The following is a 9,026-nucleotide window of genomic DNA, read 5'->3' on the forward strand; positions in this document are numbered from 1 at the left end:
CAAATGTACTTTAATTGAATTTTTCTTTTTCTTGCAACTGTAGAATTAGTAGCTGGAGGTGATTAAAATGTTCCTTATAAGAATAGTAGCTGCATGTCCTCAATCAAAAAGGATGTTCAGCTCTTCTGTTAGCCATGACTATTCAAGTGCTATTCAAGAACTCAACGAGGTGAACTTTTTCTTTGCCTTTTTCTGCTACTGAGGTATAGCAAACCTTATTGACCATTCAAAAATTTTAAGAGCACTTTAATGATGGTGTTGACAAAGAAAACTGTAATGGATCTGAAGTCTGAACATTCAGATGCAAAGGAGTTGACATGTGCCGGTGGGCTCCAAGAAGAAGAATTGGAAGCCAAACTAGATTACTTAGAAGAGGAAGCCAAAGCCATTTTCTTCTCATGTCTCCATTTTCTGCTGATTTAGTTCACCCCATTTAAGAATTAAAAATATTATGCATTAGCTTGAGGTTTGTTTATATTTTTTTGAACTGGCCTATATTTTAAATGTGAATTTGTGCATTCAGGAGCATGAGTTCTTCTTTAGTTTTTGTGATAATTGTGAAGCATCTAATTGTGAAGTTACTGGTTATACTTTTACGAGTTGCTTTGGTTCTTGGTTCTAGCTGTGATTGTAAGTTTTTCATTGAAAGCCTACATGGCCAACTTGACAACACATTTGTACCACTTTTTTCTAGGTATTTTATTTTTGTAGCCACAATCCACTCTCATCCTAACTTGAATCAGAAGTGAGTAGAAGAAATTTCCTTTCTTTGGTTTTGTTTGATAATATCCCTTTAAAGTTGAAAGCTGATTTCTGCTTTAATTTAGGACATATGGTGAAGTATTTTAGCAGAGTCAAAAAGTTTACTTTTTGCTGGCTAAAATGCAGTGAAGGGATCAACTATGATTGTACCCGAGGTATGTTATGCCAAATTGCTTTTTGTTCTCTAAGTTTTTTTGTCTCTTATTTTTATTTTTTTGAGGGGGGAACACTGCACTATCTCATTTAATTTGAAATGTGGATTTCCTAACAAAATGCTATACAGATTAGGAGTGCCCTTGAAAATTGATTTGCTCCCAATCAATCTTAAGGTGCCTATAAAGAGCTATGTATGTGTAGTATAACATAGAAGATTATAGCTTATATTTTTCGCTCATGAATATTATTCTAAGGTTTCTCATCATAATCTGGTGAATTTTAAACCAATGAGATTGTTTTTAAAATGAGTTTCTTATTTCGGATGACTATTGTCTCTGTATCTTGCACTGTCAAGTTATGTGATTAGAGTTTATTGGGTTTTGAAATAGCTTTTATACAGTTACTATCACCTAAAGTTGGTTAATTTAATTCTGGTGTTATTTTGTTATTAACATAGTTTAGCAAGGATTTTTCTACTGGTGCGTTTTTGGATTTGTTTTTTTCCTCAACATTAAGCAAACCTTAACAATTGATTTAATTGATTTATGATGAGAAAGACAACAAAACCTTAGGGTCCTGTTTGCTTTAGTTCATGACATCCTATCTTCAATGCTTACTATTCTTAATGCAACTATTTTTAAATCACTAACCACCATTGGTGAAAAGAATTAAATTGTTTTGTGCTTTAATGTGCTATGTTCTCATCAATCCCTAATTTCATTTCAAGCATCTCATCTTATCTGTTTAACTTCCTTGCAGAATCGCAGTAAGCCAGTGACAGTCTTTCACTCTGTTTGTTCCATTATGGGCATATGTATATGATTTGTTTGCAGGAAATCGTTAGTACTTATTATGAGTATGAACACCGAAGAGAATGGGGCAGCCGCAAGAGGAAACCATCAAGTTGCAGGGAACTTAACATGGTAAGTTCTCATACTACATGATTTAATTTTTTTCATAACCATTATCAAGGCAACATTTTCATAACATGTAAAATTTTGAATATAACTCTTGGCCTACAGACTAAGAACTGAACAATTAAGTTCCAGTTTTATCACCTAATCACCTAAGATAAACTAAAAGATTATTTTTCTTCTTCATTCCCCGAGGTGTTTCTGATTTGTTCTTTTGTTTTGTAATGTCTCTTATTGTTTGTGTGTTACTAAATGCACTGCTTTTATCATTTGTTATTTGTTTTTCAAACTCCTCTTCCTCTGATAGGTCTATGTAGAGGTTCCAGGTTAAATGCTCAACTCCTCAATTAATTTTATCTTTTCCTATAAATTGCTTTCAATACTTTCAAATTTCAGGTTATAGATTGGATTTGGACATTATTTTTCATTGTAGACTGCTTTGATTGATTGGCTAGATTAGAAATGTTTTCACTGAAGATATCATTGATTGAATTCATTATACTTGCATGTATTTGCTCTAAAGCTTCGGGTCATTAATTTAAGTCTTTGTATTGGTCTTTGAAATCCTCCATATGATGTGATTACTGCTAAATGGTAGAGAATTCTCACTCATCTCACTCATCATATATGATATTCCTTCTTATAGTGTATTTTTCATGCGCAGCCTTTGAATGCTGCAGTTACACATTCCAATGTTTCTCTTTTCATACTCCACGCACCTATACATTGCTTCTTGCAATCTGGATTTTATTATAGATACAGGTGAGAACTGAGAAGTTAATCATACATTTAATTAGTAGTTCTCCCATATCATTGAACTGACGCATCCTTAGGTTACAACAGTTGTTCTCTAAGTTCCCTTACAATATTAGCATATGATGAACAACAAGGAAGATTAATAGAAGAAGACCTCCAAATGATATATTTTGATTCTTATCTCAAACTTTTATTCATTTGTACTCTTTATTTATGACTAGCATTCAGTGTATTTTGATTTTTCCATGTGAATGTTTTCTTGCATAGATAAAATGTCCCTGAAGCAATCATGGATTGATGCTTAAGTAAAAGGCCTGACATATATGCTTTCATGAATTTTTTGTCTCATCTGATTCTGAGTTTTTTACTTGCAATTTGATATGAGGCTAGAAGCCACATGGGGAAAGGATCATCTATTGTGGTCTGTTTGCCTGTCCGCAATCTATTAATGGAGCCAAGATGCTGGTAGCAACTAAAATAATTGGGATTGGCAATAATTAGATGAAGAGAGAAAAAAATAACTTTTTTCCTCTTCATTTCTCTTCTACAATTTCTTTGCCGGGAACTAGGATTTTGCTTAGCTCGAAGTCCTTGAGCTATGGTTTGCATTAAATCAGATCAACATGGATGTAAATCAAAAGTTGAACTGGATCTGTTTCGTGTCCGAGATTTGTCAAAGCTATCATGCTTTCTCCTTTGCCAGGTGTTGGAAGCTATAAAACATTTTAGAGGACATGAAACATCTGTTGTGGTTCTTCTCATAGAATCATATTTGCTCTTATTTGACAGATTGTATTTGGGGGTGCAATTTCGGGGGACATTGGAACGTGCTTCTTTTTCAGATAGATGAGTTCGTGTTTGACATTGAGCTAGATGGTTCTGGTTTCTTATAAAATTCTCTTATGTTTCCAGCTTCCTCTCCTTTTTAAAAGATTATTTTTTCAAATCTTTCTCTGTTGTCTGTACTATCTTCAGCAGATGGCATGGATAGGAACTAGATGTCTATCATATAACTGAAGAAGACTTTTTATCATTTGTCATGTCCCTTTTAAGTTATTTACTTTTTTGTCTACAACATGAGTATCTAGAACAGAACATGAACAATCATGAGTTATTTGCTTTTTTTCTATCAAAGGCTTTTTGTAGTTTTTCCTATATGTGCTTTTAAATTGGATTCTTATTGGCTCTTTACCAGTTGGAAACTTATCCAGGATTTCTTGATGGGTCCCTACGTCCAATATTAGACTGATGACTGTGCTGATTTGGCGTGTATTTATTCATAGTCTACTAGAGCGTTAATGGGGCACTTCGGGCGGGGGGGGGGGGGGGGGGGTTGACAAATATGGGAAGGAGAATGAGGCCTATTTAACAAGGAGAATATTTGATGTGTTTCAAGTTATAGGTTTTAGGATTGGTAGTTTAAGATTCCTAGCTTTTGTAGGCTTTGATATTAAATTGTATTTCAGTTTCTATTTTTGGATATTTAAAGTGTTTTTTATTGGTGTTCTTAAATTATTCTTTATGGAAATAATTAATATATTTACTTTTATATTTTGTTTAAAGTTTTATTCTTTGTAGAAACAACAATTTGATTGAGAGGTTACCACTATATTTAGATAGGTAAATAGAATGTATAACCGGAGTATACAAATCCTCTCCACTAACTTGACCTATGAAGTTTAGTAAGTCCCGTCTTTACATCGCAGCTGTTTGATTCTTTTGGATTGCAATGCTCTAACCTTCTTCTAAATCCAAACCTATTTTGAAAAATGCTCCAACTTCTCTTACTCTTTGTTAGGTTCTACTGATCTTTACAAATGTTTGATCATTCATTTTCTTGCTCTTCATCGTACTCTTTTTTCTTTTTTCATTTTGTTGGTCCGCAACCTAATAGATCCAGATATATGTATTTTCATCTTGGTAAGCAAAAATCTTTTGTACCTCGCATAAATGAAGATATTTACCGATTGATTCATTTATATTTTTAATCTTTATATTTGTTAAATGAGTGTATGAGTACAATATACTACAATTGAGTTTCACAATTTAAATTTTTAAAATATCTTTATTCTTAATATATTTTGCTTATAAAAAAATTTGCTAGTATAGTACTCCCTCCGGTCCTATTTATAAGCATGAAAGAGAAGAAAAATCTTGGTCCTTTTTATAAGAACCAAATGAAAGTTTGAGCTATATTAATTATTTTTTTCCAATGATGCCCTTATTAATTCTAGCTTGTAAAATGTGTCTCATTAATTATTTTCTCTCTTTCCCACTTTCCAACACTAATAACAAAGGGTAATTTTGGAAGTTTATTTTGATTCAAGACATATTTAATGCATTTTATCTAGTTTAACTACATTTCTTAAACTATGTGACTTTTTTTTTTGCTGCTTATAAATAGGACCGGAGGGAGTAGTAATAATATCTTCCTATCTCAATTGATTGATTTTCCGTTGTACAAAAAAAAAAATATTTTCCTATCTCCCTAAAATGTATGAAAAGTAAATTGACATATGTGAAAATATAAAAATGGAAATAAAGGCGGTAAACCCAAGTTTTGTGGAAACAATTTTGGCTCCTTGTACCGCGCGCCCCAAAACCAATACCACGCTTTTTTCAACATCTCCGTCCCCCTCCCAGTTTCATTTTCGACTTTTTCATTTCCCTCCGCCACCATCAAAATCTCAAATTCCAATTACAAAACAAAACAAAACAAATCACCCTCCATGCATTCTCAAATTTTCTTAACCCCTCCTTCTCTTTCATTCTCCCTCCTCATTCCATTTTCAACCATGTTTAAATACACCTCACTTCACCTCTTCCTCTCTTCAGAACTCCTCATCTTCTCATCAATGGCGGCCACCACCACCACCTTCCGCGACGACAGTAACAAAGAGAACACCCCTCCGATTTCTGAACAGAAGAAAAACCCAATTCCACTTACAGCCGCCACACATTTCAAGAAGAAGAAGACTCAGAGGAAGATGAAGAAAACCAAGAGGATCCCTCTTGCTGATATCACCAATTTGTTCTACAACTCTTCTCCTCTGCCTTCTGATTCGAGGCGGAGGACGGTGCTGGTGCTTCCTGATCCTGCTTCTAGAGCATTGAGGATGGGATTCAGATAGTTTCGTTTTTTTTGTTTTTTTTTCCTTTTCTTCTTTTACAGTTTATAGATGATTATTAGAATTAGAATGAAATAGTACAATGTTCTGATGCTGCATAATGAAATTCAATACCTTATACTTTTATTCATGGTGATTGTGCTCTTCAATCTTGATTCATTACAGTCAACGCAACTTTCTCGATCCCCTTATTACTTTGTTCATGGCATAAATTCATTGGTAAAAGCCAAGAAAGCAAAGAAAAATACTGGCAGAACACAACACAATGCATGAACTTTGATACCAATGGTATAAGGATAATGTTTCATCCACACCTCTCTTTTGAGGTGGAATGGTGAGAGAGATAGGAAGAAAATAAAAAGTAAGAGAGAGAAAATATGAGATGTGATAGATGATAAGATGAGAGAGATAGAAATAAAAAAAGGTGGAAATGAAGTGTTTAAAAAATGAGGTTTGTATATATCTTTACTCATGGTATAATTGGTATTGAGACAGCCCATTTAAATGGCCTATGCTGGATGACAAAAAGCCACCTATATGTTGACAAAAAAGGCCTATCATGTTTATTAGCAGGTCTCTTGGGCTAAGAACCTCGTAATATATATTAACCCCACTAATTTCCCATTGACCAAAAATAATATCCCACTAATTTCCCAAATTTGTTCTTTCATCCTCCCAAAATGCACAATCTTTTAAAAGATCAGAACAGTTCAAACTGTTCTTGAACGAGTCATCCTATTCCTAACCAAGATTCCAGGTTGATCAACAGTAAAGGAATATGAACAGGAAAATTAAATTGAAGAATGAAGTGCTGCCAAGTGCTAACAATTCTTAGAAGATATTAATGTGTGACAAGTGATAACTAATGCAAACAATGACTAAATTCCATTACCACTTAACCAAATATGATTGTTAATTTGACACATAACCTGTGGGAAAAGGACACATGGAAACCAAGAAGTTCTACATTAACTTGTAGATAGTTGAACTTCTTAAGTCTGGTTACCGTTTTGTTCAGGCGTGAACCAACAAGGCCAGTCCTCTTCTTCACGTGGCTCTACCTTGCACCCAAAGCTGTGGAAAAATTTCTGGCAATCAGATGCATTGCCCCGCTGCAAAGAGGTTTCTTGGCGAGCGGTCAATCGCATTCTTCCGGTCCGTGGTAGCCTAAGAGTTCGAGGGGTTGAGGTTGATGAGTTGTGCCCGCTTTGTGGCTTGGAGACGGAGACGGTGGACCACGTGTTGCTGCGTTGTGTTGCGGTCCAGCCTCTTTGGTTTGCTTCACCGCTAGCCTTGAGGGTGGATGCTTTTGCTACCTTCAATGATCTAGTGTGTACGGTTCTCGTTACGGCGGAGGAGAGTGTCATTGCAGCGTTTCAGACTTGGATTTATGCTCTTTGGAGGCACGGAATGAAAGCGTCTTCAACAACAAGCCTGTCTCCATTGATGCCTTGCTCCAGCGGTTTGGGAGGTTGTCCGAGGAGCCACCAGCGGTGATCGCAGCTCCTCCGCGCGCCCAAGCTTCACTTGCTTCTACTTGGGCGCGTCCACGTCAAGGTACTATTGAGGTGAATGTTAATGCATCTTTTCGAGATGGATGAGGGACTAGTTTTGGCATGGTGGCTCGCAATTCACGAGGGGAGGTGTTAGCTGCGGCGGCATCGCATACTACTTACGCTCTAACGGCGGTGCTTGCGGAGGTTCAAGGTCTTAGGTGGTCCATGAAGATGGCGGCTGAGTTGGGTTTCATGAATGTTTGCTTTGAAACAGATTGCCTTCAATTATTCCAAGCATGGAAGAGTCCAACACATGGCGTTTCTTATTTATTTTCTATCTTAGGGGATTGTCGTACTCTTGTTACACTTTTTACTGTTGTTTCTGTTTCTTTTGTTCGCCGTTGTGGGAACTCTGTTGCGGATTACCTTGCTAAGCATGCGTCTTCTTTTTCAGGGGTTGTCTGGATTGAGGAGGTGCCTAATGAGGTGATCCCTCTAGTTGATGTCGATGTATTGGCTTCTATGCCTCACTTTGATTAATTAATGATTCAGCTTCTTTTCAAGGGGTTGATTTTTAAGCGTTGTGTATAAATAAATATTTATTGCAAGATGTTTACCCATTTAATGTGATCCTAAAACTTCAAAGGAATTAATCTAATATTCTCTCCATTCCTATATAACAGACATTTTAAGGTTGTTGCACAAGTATTAAGAAATAGCAATTAATGTTCTTGTTTTATTAAAATTACAATCTGATTTCCTATTATACCATTTATCTCTCTTATTAATTCTAACTTTTCAATTTTCCTGCCACCAATAAAAGAAGGGTAAATTGGTAAAGTATAATTGATGTTCTCTTGAACTTTGTAAAGTGACGGATAATTAGGCACAAAATTCAGCTACAAATAGTGTCAGTTATATAGGAACGGGGAAGTAACTTTTAGCGGCCTTGATGTAAAAAAGGATGCAAGACAGCTTTCATAAGAATTAAAAATCATGATGGAAAGCGTGGACACTTTGTATTTTCCACTTTTATTTTTATTTAACAAATTAACAATCGTGTGAGAGACAAATCTATTTTAACAATTCATCCATGTTTTTGTGGTCAACATGCTATATTTTTTTTAATTTGGGATAGATCTAACTCTAACTTAAAAGTTTGGTGGAGTTGGACCTAAATCAAATTCCAAGATGGTAGAAATGACTATTCTTGATAGCTTATTTAAAAGTCTATTTTAATAAAGCATTCAAGTAGCTAGTCTGACAAATTTATTTGTAAATGTATCAACAAACTTATAAACTAATAAGCTAATATATATTGAAAATTTGAAATCATTAGATCATCAGTCAATTTCTGAAAACGTTTTATCATTAATTTTTTATATAGTCTAACATGTGTAAACATATAAAAAAATTAATAAAGATATAATTTAAGATATTATTATAAAAAATTAATGTAAAAATAATAGAAATAATAAAGTGACTTTATATTGATTTAAATGGATCGGCATATTAGACTTATAAGCTTCTTTAAGAACATCTTCAATGTAAGGTTGCTAGTTGAGTTGCTTAAACACTATTCTGGTGGGCCCAAACTGCCACATAGGATTTAAGAAACCGAAGCAGAATTCGCTCCAACCATTACTGCTTATTTTACTTTTGTTTGGATCCCATTGTACCTCATGTATTTATATTATTTCAAAGTCATGACACCATTCAAGTTCATGAATAAAAGAGAAAATATAGAATTTTAATAAAAAAACTAGAAGATAGAAAATAAGCAACCATTGCTTAAATTTAAGCAAACATATTGC

This window comes from Lotus japonicus, chromosome 3, assembly GCF_012489685.1.
Source record: "Lotus japonicus ecotype B-129 chromosome 3, LjGifu_v1.2".
NCBI classification, from domain to species: Eukaryota; Viridiplantae; Streptophyta; class Magnoliopsida; order Fabales; family Fabaceae; genus Lotus; species Lotus japonicus.